This window comes from Gadus chalcogrammus, chromosome 19 (assembly GCF_026213295.1).
Source record: "Gadus chalcogrammus isolate NIFS_2021 chromosome 19, NIFS_Gcha_1.0, whole genome shotgun sequence".
NCBI classification, from domain to species: Eukaryota; Metazoa; Chordata; class Actinopteri; order Gadiformes; family Gadidae; genus Gadus; species Gadus chalcogrammus.
This window is the reverse complement of record NC_079430.1, coordinates 7,001,996-7,017,996: the sequence shown is the minus strand read 5'-3', so window position 1 is coordinate 7,017,996 and position 16,001 is coordinate 7,001,996. Positions and strand designations below refer to the sequence as shown.

General features: G+C 47.0%; 1 protein-coding gene across 1 annotated transcript in view; it reads left to right on the top strand.

The window, feature by feature from the left end:
* Nucleotides 1-16,001, top strand: part of cacna1bb (calcium channel, voltage-dependent, N type, alpha 1B subunit, b) — a 123,283-nt gene that overhangs the window by 31,795 nt on the left and 75,487 nt on the right. The window lies entirely within an intron of this gene.

The following is a 16,001-nucleotide window of genomic DNA, read 5'->3' as shown; positions in this document are numbered from 1 at the left end:
AGGCGGAGAGAGGATAACAGATTACTCCTGGCATAGAGAGCGTCTCCGATCTGAAGTTCAGTTGTGTTCTTTCCAAATTGGATCCCCTGTGTTTCCATGTCCGACCCCCGCTCCCTCCCCCCTGCCTCCCCCCTGCCTCCCCCCGCCTCTACCTGCCGTAGCATGGATGGCTCCCCCTGCCTCTCTCCCCTGTGGAGGGGAGCGTGTGGTGGGCGGGGGGGGCAGTGCGCAGGCCGTCCCTGTCCTGTGTGGCCCTTCCAGGGGTGTGGAGGGGCAGGTCCCGCGGAGACGCAGACCTTCTGCCTTTCAGATGCGCGCGGCGTGGCACCACTCACTGTGTAACTGTAACCCGTACGCCAGGGCCGGGGAGACGGCGCTCTCGGCTTTAGACTTTAAATGAGGAATTAGGTTTACCTCTCGCTTCTATCACTCCCCCCAGCTCTCTCCCCCATGTTGCCCCCCCTCCCCCAAACTCTGAGGAGGAGAGATGGATCGCAGTGACGATGCATCAACCTCGACTGCAGTTTAACGCCAGGGATTTAGAAAGACATCATTTTATTATGATGGTAATGAATTAATGTGTGTGTGTGTGTGTGTGGGAGGGGGGGTTATGTGTGTGTAAAAATGTGTCTGTGTGTTCGTGTGTGTGAAAATGTGTCTATGTGTGTGAGCTTTTGTGTTTGTGTCTGTGAAAATTCTAAAATGATATAAATCAAAAATAAAAGAAGAAAACATTTCATCAAAACAACTATTTCTTATGCAATTCTAGCAGATCTGAGGCAAAAGTACCTGACGTGTGCCATCAACAGTGTTCAGACTGGTGAACCGCTCCAGTGTTCAGGCTGGTGAACCGCTCCAGTGTTCAGACTGGTGAACCGCTCCACAGTGTTCAGGCTGGTGAACCGCTCCAGTGTTCAGACTGGTGAACCGCTCCAGTGTTCAGACTGGTGAACCGCTCCAGTGTTCAGGCTGGTGAACCGCTCCACAGTGTTCAGGCTGGTGAACCGCTCCACAGTGTTCAGGCTGGTGAACCGCTCCTCAGTGGTGAGGCTGGTGAACTGCTCCAGTGTTCAGGCTGGTGAACCGCTCCAGTGTTCAGGCTGGTGAACCGCTCCACAGTGTTCTGGCTGGTGAACCGCTCCACAGTGGTGAGGCTGGTGAACCGCTCCTCAGTGGTGAGGCTGGTGAACCGCTCCAGTGTTCAGGCTGGTGAACCGCTCCAGTGTTCAGGCTGGTGAACCGCTCCACAGTGGTGTGGCTGGTGAACCGCTCCAGTGTTCAGGCTGGTGAACCGCTCCACAGTGGTGTGGCTGGTGAACCGCTCCACAGTGTTCAGGCTGGTGAACCGCTCCACAGTGTTCAGGCTGGTGAACCGCTCCACAGTGGTGAAGCTGGTGAACCGCTCCACAGTGTTCAGGCTGGTGAACCGCTCCACAGTGTTCAGGCTGGTGAACCGCTCCACAGTGGTGAGGCTGGTGAACCGCTCCACAGTGTTCAGGCTGGTGAACCGCTCCAGTGTTCAGGCTGGTGAACCGCTCCACAGTGTTCAGGCTGGTGAACCGCTCCACAGTGGTGAGGCTGGTGATGCGGGGACGCTGGCTTCTCTGATTAGAGAGGCTGCTACCCAACATCCATTAGGTTGATTAACAGTGTGAGTGCTAATGAGTTTATTACCCTGGGCTATGTCACACACACACACACACACACACACACACACACACACGCACACACGCACACACACAGAGAGACAGACACAGACACACGCGTGCACACACATGCTTTCATGCCAGCACACAAACACACACATGCACAGGCACGTTGTTTTTGGGTTGACAATAGCAGAATAGCAGTGACCATTGAGGTTGAATGAATCACTTTGATAGCCTGCATCGACTCGTTTATCTTCACCATATTGCTCCAGGTTTTTGTGTGTATGTGTCCGTGTATGTGGGTAAACCCTATGCAATTCCCAGAAAGCACTCTGAAAAACAACAACATGTCCTCACTGAGCACACACTCTTCTGGCCGCATCCCTACACACCCCATGCAGTACATTAGTCCCACAATGATGAGCTACAGGGACCCTCACAGGACCTGGTAAACCATTTCATATTTCTACAGCCATAATCATGTTATGAGTTATGATGCATAGGTCACCTCTCCCACGACTGGCGCACACTGCCGCTGTTATCAGCGCCATTAGGCAGGAAATTAACACGGGTGGCAAGGAGGGTGGATGAGGCTGTGTTTGGTCGCCCACCTCCGCCTCCCCCGTCCCCCCTGTCTCCCCCCTGTCTCCCCCCTGCCCGTGTTGTTTAATCATGGCTAATGGACATTGGGGGTCGGACATCAAACAACGTCTCGGTGCGTCTCAGTCTGTCTTGTCTGTGTTGCTGCTATGACCTGCTGCTGCCTGTCAGTACAGACGTAGCTTTATAGTGTGGTTTAGAATTAACGTAGAAGATACGACATAATGGGTGTGAAGTTGTTCTGTTGTCCTGAGACGAAAGCTCACATCTAAGGACCAGGGGTTACATCTAGTATCTAGGATATCGTTGCTCTCTGGTATCTAGTACCTAGTATCTAGTGTCTACTGTTATTATGGAGGAGTCTAGTACTACTACTGTAGTATATATATTTTGTTTTCTATGGAACTTGGTGTGTGTGTATACTTATGTAAACCTTGTAGATTTGTACTTGGATCTGTAGACTACTACTGTAAATATTAGTCTATCTAGACGTATCTGGTGTCTATTAAGTATATCCCGTCTATAGTATATGCTATATATGACCTCCTGGTTTATAATATCTAGTACTACTATGTACTGTATCCCGTTGCTATGTGTCAGAAAGGAGGAGGTATCGACTCCATTGTCTGGTTAAACCCTGTTCGGTGTGTGTGTGTGTGTGTGTTTTAATCCCCCGTGGTTCTCTAACAGACGAAGGCATCTGTGGACTAAGAAGTGTATTTTAATGCACTCGGGTTCCTCTGACGGAGCGAGCAAATCGCGGGACGGTGAAATGTCTCAGCCGGATGCTTCCAAACGGATTACTGCTGCCGTTCACTTAAATCCGCTTCAGCGTTTTACATTTTTAATTTGTCCCCGTCATGCTGAAATTGAAAAGACCCCCACCCCCCCTTGGGTCTATTTCAAAGCGTTTAAACAGCCGAAAGAGACACAATTATGTGTTTATAACGTAGCTTTTTGTTGAATGAATAACATTAGTGTGGTGTGTGAGTGTGTGTGCGTCTTGTGTCGGAGGGGGGGGGGCGGCGAATCACCATGAAATGTAGTAAAAAGTGTGTTGGGTTGTCAAAATACAATGGGTGAATAAACCTGTGTGTGTGTGTGTGTGTGTGTGTGTGTGTGTGTGTGTGTGTGTGTGTGTGTGTGTGGGCGTGTGCGTGGGCGTGTGCGTGTGGGCGTGTGTCTACTTAAATGTATGTGTATGTGTGTGCGTGCGTGTGTGTGTCAACTCCATCCGATTGCAGGCCGGATCTGTCAGACGCCGTTGACGTGTGTGTCAGGCGTGTTCTAGCAATGTTCCAGTTTTTTCCCATCACAGACACGCTCAGCCATTTTGTTCTCAGCCACCAGCTCTTACCTAACCACCCTGAACACCCACAATCCCTTCTAACAGGCCTCCTCGGGTCTCCTCCTAATGCACAGATGGTTTCTGTGGAGCCGGAGACACGTCATTATTTCTGTGTTCTGCACGAGCAGGAAGGAAATCCCGCTGTGTTCAAGAAGATTCTGTGTGTGCTTGAGCTATTGTTGCTGGTTTTCTTTAGGACGGTTTTAACAGTGGGACAGTGGGACAATTCTGTTTTTTTCTGCCTTTCTGCCTCTATACTTCCAAAGATGATTCCAACCTTCCTGTGTTCATCTTTTTGTCCGTTCAAGCGTTCAACAACCAACGCTCTGACCAACAGTCACTGGAATGATTCATACCATCTTTGGGAATAGTATTCCTTTCAGGAAGGAAGTGCTCCTTTCACGGCACAGAGAAGATACGGTTATCAATGTGAAAAATTAACTGTGTTGAATTCAATGGAGACACCCCATAATCATATTCTCAACTACACAATTTTCTCAATAGGGTTGAACACGCTCTGAAAGGGACCGTCAGAGTACGTTATAAACAGTTGTCATAGGAATCGTAATGGAAACGAGCAGAGCTCCAATACACACTGACTAGCTGCGGTTGTAGCTAGTCACTGATAAGCAACTCGTATCCGGCGTTTGTGGGTTTTTCTTTACCTACACGTCGCACGTCATCGATGCAGGGCACCACCTGAGAGATCCCGTTGTTTCCCCCGTGTTTGAATCAGTTTGACTTTCATCACAACCACTCAAAGCTTTTGGATCGGGCATAAATAGCCGGGAGGCTGCATTTACACTACAAACAGACGCTGAGTGCGTTTAGAAATGGGCTCTCAGGGCCTCCTACGTCTTGTTGGACACAACGCGCCACGCCATGTCTGAGAGCGACTTCTGAAGCCGGTATTTCTGTTGCCCAGCGGCTGGCTGAAGCCCCACAGCTGGGTGAACACGTAGTCATTTAGTCAGTTCGCCTCGGACGCTTTGATCCATGGACACTTGCTTGGGTGAGGTTGAGCTGAGGCAAAGTATGCAATCAATTGAGCAGATTCTAATCGCTTCACAAGCGGGTTTAGGACAACTGGATGAGGTTTGCGGAGTCATAACATAAAAAGCGGTTAGTATTTGTATATTTTTGTAATTGTACTTGTAATTGTAAGTGTATGAGTCTACATTCAAGTGCAAAGTAATGTATATTACGACCCATTCCTGCCTTCTTTGCTTGTTTGTTGTCATTTGTTTCAGGCCTTGACATTGATATATGTAAACAGGCATTCCTCAAATCTATTGAGAAATTTTAACATGTAGGCCTTATGATCCAGAAAGATCGGCGCTGCCATGTTGACTTCTATTTGTTTAGCGGTTAGTCATTGCCTCCAAACATGTCGGCGACTTTGTGCAACGGGTGGGAGAACTCAATGCGGCATCTATATACATGTCTTTGGTATATGAGGGCTGACACCCTGCCAGCTCCCTCTCTCTGGGGGCGCTCAGCTGGCAGCCAAGCTGGGCCACTTGGCCGTCCTCCTCTCTGCACTATGCTCCCACTCCTGATTTGGTTTGTTCTTGTTTGACACCCTCCCCACCCCCCTCATTCATACGCCCATGCCACCACAGATTGACTGATTTACAAACTGATTTATTTGGATTTCCAAATCAATACTTTCAGTTATGTTTATTAAGTATTTTTAAGTCATTCAGTCATATTATTACGTCATTCTGCTTTGGTTTTGTCACAACTCAGGAGCCAGGTTGTAACAATACGGGGTGAGATCTTATTAAAAAAGAAGGAATTCCTGAATCCGTTTCTCTGAGTGGATAGAGTACATATAACAGTGTGAGTGCATAGTGGGAGACGCAACCAGGTAGCATGAGATGAGGCCGTCCCAGTGCTACAACACTCGTACGGCCCTGGGTTCAGAGCCGCTCTCTCTCTCTTTGCATTGAATGTTGAATCAGCTTGTGCTGCCTGTGGCCGCCTACAGGGTTCCTCTGAGCGTTCTGATTGGTTCCCAGACGTCCCTGTTCGGGTTGCTCACCCCTGAGTCCAAACATGTGTCCATTGAACTGCACCAGCGAGCTTGTTATTATTTTTTATTAGTTTATTTATCAGGGACAATGCAGCGCACATTATTACATACATAATTATCCCAGTCAATGCCATAACACTGTTTGTAGATGTGTTGCATGGAAGGTTTCTAGCCAGTTGGCTAGTTTGCAGCCCCAGTCTCTGGTCAGGCCTTTCTAAAACGGATAATCCAAATATTATCTTTTGCTATTACATAGTGTTAGTTACACAGTCATTCAGCAGATATCAAGATCAACATTTCACAGATTCATGACCACATTACATGAGCAGCTCACTGTACGCATGTGTGCATAAACATAAAGACATAAAGAACATCACAAAACAGCACATCACGTAACAACGCACACCCCAATGTAGGCTGTCTCGATGCACTGGGCAAGCTCCTCACTAGCGTAGCTAACCCCTTACCCCTACACTAAGGTCAGAGTCTGAGCTTGTCCCAATAGCACAACACATAATGAGGCTGGCCGGTTGTGTGTGTATGAGCTCCCTTGTTTAAGCCCCGGCATTCAATACTGAAAAGTTAAGGCTTGAAACAACTCGTCCTGTTTGATGAACAGCCATCGGCAATTTTGCATTTAAACAAATGCTAACGGACAAAATACATGGGACAGTGACGCGACGCGACACCTCTGCCGCAGAACGCCCACAGCAGAGCACGTCCGTGCTCCACTGACGGTTCTACATGGAATACGAAGCCCGGCGGTGCAGTATTATTTTTGTGCGGCTGGTCAATCTTTTTCTCTCTATGTGCGGCTAAACAGCCCTCAAACAGGAACCAAGGCCAGAGAACTCTTAAATAAATAGCTCACTGTGTCACGGTAATGTGACGCAGCATGGCAACATAATGGAGGATTTTACACTGCACATAATGAATAAATAAATCCAATCAATGGGCATCCATGATTGTGCACTGAATACCATCACCAGTTAATTCATTCAGTAGGAGATAATATAGCCTACACTTCCGAACCCTGCATAACCAACTGCATTTTAATTTGAGCAAAACTCAGTATGCCCACAGTGATCCTATGAGTGGAAATGATGGTTGGCCAGGATCACTTTAAGACAGATTTTGTTCCTGGTGATGTCAAGAGCTTCTGTGATTTCATTTCAGTTCGACGTCATGAGATAGTATGATGAGTATTTCCGTTCCAATTATCTCATGATAGGATGTTGCACAACCATATTCTTCTGGTCTTTCCTCCTACTCCCCCTCTCCTCCTTCTCCTCCTCGATCTCGTCCCCCTCCTTCTTCTCCTCCTCCTCATCCGTCAGCCCCTCCTCCCCCTCCCCCTCCCCTCTTCCTCCTCTTCTTCCCCCTTCTCCTTCTCCTCCTTCTTCTCCCCCAACCCGTTTTCACTCCTCGTTCTCCTCCTCCCGACCCCCCCCCTCCTCCTCATCCCTCTTCTCCTTCTCTACCCCACCCGTTTTCATCTCTCCTTCCCCTTCCCTCTTCCTCTATTTCCTCCTCCTCCTTTTCCTCCTCCTCTCCCTTATTCTCCTCCTCCTCCTCATCCCCCTCCCCCACCTCCTCTCTGTGTGAGACAAAGCTCCGCAGGGTCTCCTGAATAACCTCCTCATTACAACACTGACAAGGTTTGTTTTAGAATTTTCACATTATGGCAGATTTGCTAGTAGCCACAGGCCTCTGTGTGTAGATATAGCTTCTATATAGTTTGTTTATTTAGCAGTTACTTTGGTCAATATTGACAATAGAATAATGATGGCACCAATTTAATACCATTTAAGTTTAAAAGCTAACCTGTTACAACAATATAATGATATTTGTGGTACTATTGGATTATATGGTTAGAATAGTTAATATAGTTGGTTGAATATAACATTTTTTAATTGTTGTTGCGAATGGTTTGTGGTTTCTATTGAAGTGAATACCTCTGCATCAACCCTGAGGCAGAGCTGTCACACATTATTTCTGGTAGCATTATCATAGCATGGGTGCTAACATATTTTTTTAGCGTCTGTGTTCTTTTCCAGCATCTTTTCGTGGCGGATTCGGGGTTACAAGGAGTCATAGGGGTGATGCATCTGGGACACTTCATGTTCACTTTAATTTGACACTTTGTAAGAAGTAGCATGTTTTGATCAAGTGAATGTTGGACTGGTAGAAACCTACTTTGGCACCTAGGATTGACTCCCCTAGCCTGTCACAAGGAGAGTGACGGGGAAAATGTACTTCAGCCTGTGGAGTCAGCATATGAGTGCGTTCTCTCCTGGGACAACCTGTGAGCTCTACACCTCCCCTGGGACTGCGTAAATCACGATGCCAGACTGGCTGTCAGCCCGCCGTCCAGCCCCACTCTGGCTCTGCTGCTGCACATGCTGGGGTCCAGAACACCGGCCGTGTTCACACTGTAGTGCCAGCGCATGTCCCACGCCACGACATACTCCCAACAGTCCCACTTTGCCATCTACTAATCCAACAAACAAGTAGTGCTTCGTACACATGATCTGGGAAAGTCGTGGTCTGCAACATCCACTCTGTTTCCTGCAGAAACATCACGGAAGAGTGGACCTCTGACGTTATTTGTCCTGGATTTGCGTTCTCCGTTGTTTTCCGATATGGGAAAATGACTTACATTTTCCTACTTCCCTGTGAATGTTCGGTGGAAACAGGCTGGATGTTGCAGCCTGCACATTTCTTACAACAAGTGTATGAAGAAGTATTTGCATATGTTGATGGTCGAAATAAAATTATTTTTAAAATAAATCTAAAAATAATTCACTGAGTGTGACTCTCCTCTACCCCGAAATGATATGTTAATCGTTATTATAGCGACTGTTTAAAACGTCATCAGTTCAAGAGTAATTTCCTTAAAGGTACGGAGAATAGGTATATTTATATATATATATAGTTAATTTAAAAGAGATTCCTTGACCTCTGCCAAACGTAACGGCTCCTGGTTTGACTGCCACGCGCCTAGATAACATTTCACCAGCTCTGACCTACCTCACAGCTCGGATAACTGACACGTTGTGACATTTCCTTGGCTAAATGCTTACAAAATCATAATTTTAGAAACAGTTTACCATCTGCGTGGGTCATTGAACCACCACACAAAATATATAGGCTACGTTGAAGGAAGGAGACAAAAAGCATTATGCTAAGAGGCTATGCTAAGCTAACTTAGCACTACACCAACTCATGACCCGCTGATGTCAGAATATTGACAACAGACACCCACCCACAGATTCTTGGAGTGACCGTCCACAAAATGAATCATTTTTTTGCTGTTGTTGCAACCAAAAAGAACAGCACCCAGTCGGAATTTTTAAATAAAAATATACAGTTGCTCATTATATTTGCTTACTCTGTGACATGAGCTGTCAGTCAAAAACTGACAGAATGGTCTTTATGGCTGAAATACATTGTTGTGTAGACCTAATAAATGCGTATGTGTATGTGTGTGCCAGTACGTGTGTGTGTGTGTGTGTGTGTGTGTGTGTGTGTGTGTGTGTGTGTGTGTGTGTGTGTGTGTGTGTGTGTGTGTGTGTGTGTGTGTGTGTGTGTGTGTGTGTGTGTGTGCCTGTACCTGCGCTTGTGTGTGTGTACCTGTGTGTGTGTGTGTGTTCAGCTCTGCTTGGAGCACACTATTACCAGGCCCTCTCAACAGCAGGCCTGGTGTGCGTTATAAGGGCGTCTAGCAGAACACACAAGGCTGATTAAAAGGCTTTTCATCTGTGTGGACAGAGCAGCAGGTGAGGCAGGAGACAGAGGGAATGATTCATCTGGAATGTGACAACGTTGTATCGTCTGGTCAATAAGGTTCTTACTGTTCACATCCGGCTGTCTGATGCTCTAAGGGAGCCACCTCTCTCTCCCCCATCCACTCTGACTTGTATATGAGTCTCATTCAAAGTGTGTGTGTGTGTGGTGTGTGTGTGTGTGTGTGTGTGTGTGTGTGTGTGTGTGTGTGTGTGTGTGTGTGTGTGTGGTATGTGTGTTTGTGTGTGTGTATATGCATGTTTGCGAGTATGTATGTTCCCAGCGAGTATGTATATGCCACATGGTAATACCAGGATAGGGTGTGTGTGTGTGTGTGTGTGTGTGTGTGTGTGTGTGTGTGTGTTTGTGTGTGTTTGTGTGTAATTGCGTGCAGTACTGGCAGCCTAGAGGAGTTCATTAGAACCTCCTTCTGTCATCCGGGGCATTTTGGGAAACGCATGCTCCTCCGACTCTGACACAGCTGTCCACTCTGATCACATAATACCAGGACTACTCTCTCTCTCTCTGTCTCTGTCTCTGTCTCTGTCTCTGTCTCTGTCGTCGTAGTCCAAATCCTATACCAGACTATAGGTTGTACGTTGGATTGACACATGTCCACACTCCACAGTCTACCTGTAGGCCCCATTGTGCAAGATGCCCTAACCCTACTTGTTCATTAATGAAACAGATCCACAAATAACAAACACAACAATGGATACAAGTGTCAAAATGGCTAAATACACAAATTGTCTTATTGTAGCACATTTAGTATTAATAGTAGTTTGTGTGCAATGTTACACTTGCGGTGTGATATCACAATACCCTTGCACAGGGGCGGGAGTGTGTAGTGGCCAGGGTGTTTGCAGATGAAAGGTTCTGGGTTAAAGACGCCTAACCTCTCCCTGCTTCTTAATGGCATCTATCTCAACATTCACTCGACCTGGCCTCTCATAAAAGCATGGTAAATGTAGTAGGGCACAGGTCCTCCGCCAACACAAAGCCAACCTGAAAGGACATCGTGGAATAACAGTGTCTCTGTGATGCAGAGCCGGAAAGATGGTGTTCTATATATACTCTCCCCAAAGGTCATCCATTAGCCTTACCTCAGGCTCCGCCCCTGCCGGAGGAGACCACCTGTCTGGGATGAGTGACAGGTGCTTTGATCTTTACCTTCACCACCTGCTCCGCCGTCCCAGTCCCGCAGGTGTACGCGTAACCATGGCAACCGCCTCACCCCGCTCCGCTCTCATTCTGCCGAGAAAAACGTTTCCTTTTTTCTTTCTCCGCCTCCGCAGGGGTTGGGTCACTCCGTGCTCAGCCCCGCCCTCCCCTTGTCTGTAGTTCAGTTCACCCTCTGCTGGGATGGGCTGCTCCACCCTCAGACGAATGGTACCGGGTTCGATCCCCAGTGTCCACAGCCCAACGCTTAGTCTTCTAGACCGATCTGTGTCTGAGCACCCGCCTCTTAGGGTAAAAGCATCTCCTAAATCGCTAAATGCCAATCAACGCGATGCACAGTAAAGGTGTACTTTCTGTGTTTCTTTCATTATTGTCTCCTGGTCGCGGGAGGCATCGAAACGTTTCCTCCTAACTCTCCTCCAACAGCTGAGTTAAGCTCCGTCCCGCCGAGCGCTGGCGGTAATCTGCTGCGGTCCTGCCCCGCCTGGCAGCCCCACGCGCTGAATTAAATCAGCCTCACACCATCACTCATGGCTTATCTCCCGGGCCGTCGCCAACCAAAGCCAACTGCCTCTCCTTCTTCTCCTTCTTCTGCTTCACTCCTTCTCCCAGTCCCGATATACAAAATGTTCTGTGGACGGGCACATCCTCCACCGGCGTCACCTCGGCCTGCCGCCTGATGGCACGTTTGTTCCACCGCTTGAGGAACAAAAGCCAGGCCCTCTATTTCTGCCTCGACCTCTTCCCGCCGATGCGAGCCGGGGTGTCTGCGAGCCCTGTTCCCGTTGACCCCGCTGGTCTGAACCGTAGACGGACGCTCAGAGGGGTTTCTGGTGGGGGCTCCTTCTGAGGGGATCTTGGGGAACCAGAGAAAGAGAGGGAACTGTGAACAGAAGTGGAAGTCAACAGTGCATCATCTTTGTGAAGTTTCACTGTCTTGCGATCACAGAAAAGGAATTAAGGGTATCTTAGAGTAAGGAGCATGACGCCTGCATCTCCAATGGTTAAGTCAGACTACCCTGGTCAGGGATAAGCCATTATCGATCCTCTTAAATAGAATGATATAATATTTCATATATATATATATATATTTAAGCGCTCTTTATTAAACCATGCTGAAAAAGAGGTACCTATATTGAATCAAAGATCTGCTCCATAAAGGGAGACATAACATTCCAGATGGAAAGGTAGAGAATAGTTGCAGGCTAGCAGATTGATATGTGTTAAGTGATAGGATCATCATGTTTTATATGAGGCAACAGGCCAGCAGGCGGTAACAGAACGCCATATAAAGAGAGCAGGGGAACACGGTGGAGACGGACAGGTGTCGTTGCTGTGAGACACGCTGGCATGTGGACCAACATTAAGGAAGGTAGGCCACTCACCATCTGGCTGCTCTACAGATAATCAACTCATAAGCTGGCCCACACACTAACAGGACGGAGAGGGTAGCTGGGGAGCAACTGGCGCTACCCACACACGCATACTCACACACACACACGCACGCACGCACGCATACTGAGACACACGCACGCCTGCAGCTAAAAACCCACTGGATAACAGAACACAGAATGCTAGAATATACAGAAGACGTTGAACATTAATAGAGAATAGAGAAAATAGTAATAGAACTGGAACATATAGAATGAAACAACATATAGAACATAGAATTGTAATTAATACACACTTTAGACACATGCATACATATGGAACTTATTGAACCCTATATTACATATTAAACATCTATATCACTTGGTACCCTATATAGACTTAGAACTCTAAAATAAATAGAATTAATTTATAACGAGTTAATAATAAAAAAATCTAATATTATAAATAAAATCACGTAGCACGGATGAAACAACTCAGACAGACAGACAGACAGACAGACTGTTTTAAACATGAGACAGGGCGTCAGTGTGTCTTTCTGCGCTGTGTCTCGCGGGGGCCACATGTCCTTCTTCTTACAGAAACGTGTGAAAGCCCCCATCAGAGCCCGCGGCCCCACAGCTGGGCTGGGCCCACGGTAATTACACATTACACTACATCCCTCCGTCTTGTTCAACCCATTTTCTCCTCTCTCGCTCTCTCTCCCTCCTCTCTCTCTCTTTCTTTCTCAATCGGCTTCTCTCGCGCTCTCTCCTCTCTGCTCTTGCTCTCTATCTCTTTCACGCTCTCTCTCTCTCTCTCTCCTCCTCTCTCCTCTCTCCTCTCTCCTCTCTCCTCTCTGCTCTTGCTCTCTTTCACGCTCTCTCTCTCTCTCTCTCTCTCTCTCTCTCTCTCTCTCTCTCTCTCTCTCTCTCTCTCTCTCTCTCTCTCTCTCTCTCTCACACTATCGCTGCCTCTCCATTTGTCTGCTTCCCCTGCCTTCCCACAGCCGACGTCTCCTGTCTGTCGGCTGTGAATTGTTTTGAAGCCGTAGGAGTGACAGGTTGATTTCCTCTGAGATTATTTTCTCCGTAATATCTTCCCTGTTGTGTTTTCCCATGTGGTTAAGACTCAACACTCTACTGTTTTCTCTGGTTGTGCGTGGCCGGCCCCGGAGACCGAGGGCGCTGTTACAACCGTCCCAGCTCTTTGATACAGATAGTTTTGTTGCTTTGATACAGGTTATTATTTAACATGGATTTGTATTTTTAATCTTGGTAGTGGTGTTTATTTTCAGTCTACTGTAAATTTGAATATGTGTTTGTTCATCCATGTTTGTTTTTGACCTAATGTGTGCTGCTGTTCAATTTCCTTTCAATCCATCTATCTGTCTGTCTATCTTTTCATTTATATGTGTGCCTCAATGCCCTATCTGTCCATCTATTTAGTACCATTGTTTTTCTACAGTTTTAGACAGCAGTATGTGATTACCATCTCGTCTAATTCCAGTCAGTGATTCAACCGAAGGAGGATTCTCTGATTCATCAATCCTTTGTTTTTAAATTCTGGCAGATTTCTTGGTAATTTAATGATGTCTATTTGGATTTCAGATGTTATTGTATTTTGTTCTCGCCACCAATGGCTTTGTGTCCGTGTGTGAGTCGTGTGTGTGTGTGTGCGAGTGTGTGTGTGTGTGTGTGTGTGTGTGTGTGTGTGTGTGTGTGTGTGTGTGTGTGTGTGTGTGTGTGTGTGTGTGTGTGTGTGTGTGTGTGTGGTTTCCTGTCTGTCTGCCCTGGTTGTGTGCTGTTAGGTTCCATGTGTGCTTAAGGCCAGCGTGGCCGTGGCTCTATTTATAATCCACTGATAGCGGCTGAGTCACAGGATGAGGAGATATATCTGTTGAAGCTCAGGGGGAAATGGCTGCTTGAGAGTGTGTGTGTGTGTGTGTGTTTGTGTGTGTGCGTAAGTAGGTGTGCACCTGTGTATGCTGCCTGTCTTTGAGGTTTTATATGCAAACACATGAACATGTTTGATGAACACGTGTGTGTTCATCAAAACCTGTTCATATGTGGATTTTTGTGTGTGTGTGTGTGTGTGTGTGTGTGTGTGTGTGTGTGTGTGTGTGTGTGTGTGTGTGTGTGTGTGTGTGTGTGTGTGTGTGTGTGTGTGTGTGTGTGTGTGTGTCAATTAGTTTGTGGGTGTGTCTGTGTTGCTTTTCAAATTTGTGCCATTCCCTAAAAAAGACTACAGAGAAAAACAAACAAACAGCAACACAAGGGTAACAGTGATCTAAGGGCGACTACATGTATGAAGAAATACCCCATGCAGGCCCACGCTCGGATGGGGGAGTGGGGGGTTTTGTGGAATTCTCATTCAGTTCCTCCCCACCCGGCCTCCCTTTGGATCCAAGACGGCCACTAGGTGAATACTAAGGCCTGCAGGAGCACAGAGAGGGGGGATGAGATGCCATTGCCAGTGTGTTCGTGCCTGGTGACTGCTGGCTGATAGCATCACCTCGCACCACATTTCCTGTGTGGCAGTCTGGCGCCAGCATGGACGTATTGTGGGAATGATAAAGGGATATTAAAACCCCAAGCACTGCTAGCCACCATCTCACTGTCTCACTGGCTGATTGCCTGGCTGTCTGTCTGTCTGACTGGCTGGCTGTCTGTCTGTGCAACACAGTTACCCTTATTTTACCTTATTCTTACGGGGAACACACTGACATGCGCGCACACACACACACACACACACACACATTTATATATACACACAGGCCCTATCTATAACAACAAAGAATTGCACAAAGAACAGACACACACACACACACACACACACACACACACACACACACACACACACACACACACACACACACACACACACACACACACACACACACACACACACACACACACACACACACACACACACACAGTTTGGTCAAGATGGATGGTTGTATGGTTTATTTGGTTGTATGGATAGATAGATGGATGGATGCATAATCGGATGGCTTGGGGGATGGATGGATGGACAAACATGTTCTATAAAGTCTATCTCATTCATATGTATATTGTATCCATGGTCTCACTGACTGCCATTGCTTTCAGGGGGTCAGCTCAGAGGCAGTGTGTCCGTTCGCCCCTCCTGGGTGGTGGAAGGCCACAATGAGGACAGGGTGATTCACAGACGTTAGGGACAACCAAGCCAGGGTGATTCATGGGTCTGTGTGTCCTCTGATTGGCTGTGGATGTACGTACAGCAGATAGATGGCTGCACATGTAGCGCTGTGTCGCCAGCCATCAAGTCTTACACATGCACACATTGTGCAGCACACCGCCCGGGCTACGTGCACTATATGGAGCAATGCATTGCTGTGATTCATCTCTCTCGCTCTATCTCTCTCACTCTCTCACTCTATCTCTCTCTCTATCTCTCTCGCTCTCTCACTCTATCTCTCTCTCGCTCTCGCTCTCTCGCTCTAGCTCTCTCTCTCCCTCACTTCTGCCAGACCACCAAAGACTAATAGAGCAGAACACACACCCACTACCACATGCACCCGCATGCACACACACTAATGTCATTACCACAATGTAGACATTGGTGAACTGTGTTTGAACTTTACTATTTTGGTACAATGTTTTCTCATGCTACTACTACCACCACTATTACTTCAAATGATTATTATTGTCATAATTAGAGTAATTGTCTACATTATTCAAGAAGTCTGCATCTGTTTGTCGTGGTTAGTAGCAACATTTTGAATAATTAAACCATAAATATCTGTTTTCCTCACCTAAAGCTTTAGCCCTCATATAAACATATATACACATGCATGCATACATACATACATACATACATACATACATACATACATACATACATACATACATACATACATACATACATACATACATATATACATACACACATAAATACATACGCACAATGTTGTTGATGGATAGGGTTTAGAGTAGTATGTAGTGTGAGGGTGCAGCATGCAATCCCGGCAGTTCCATTCTCCCCGGTTGCCGTG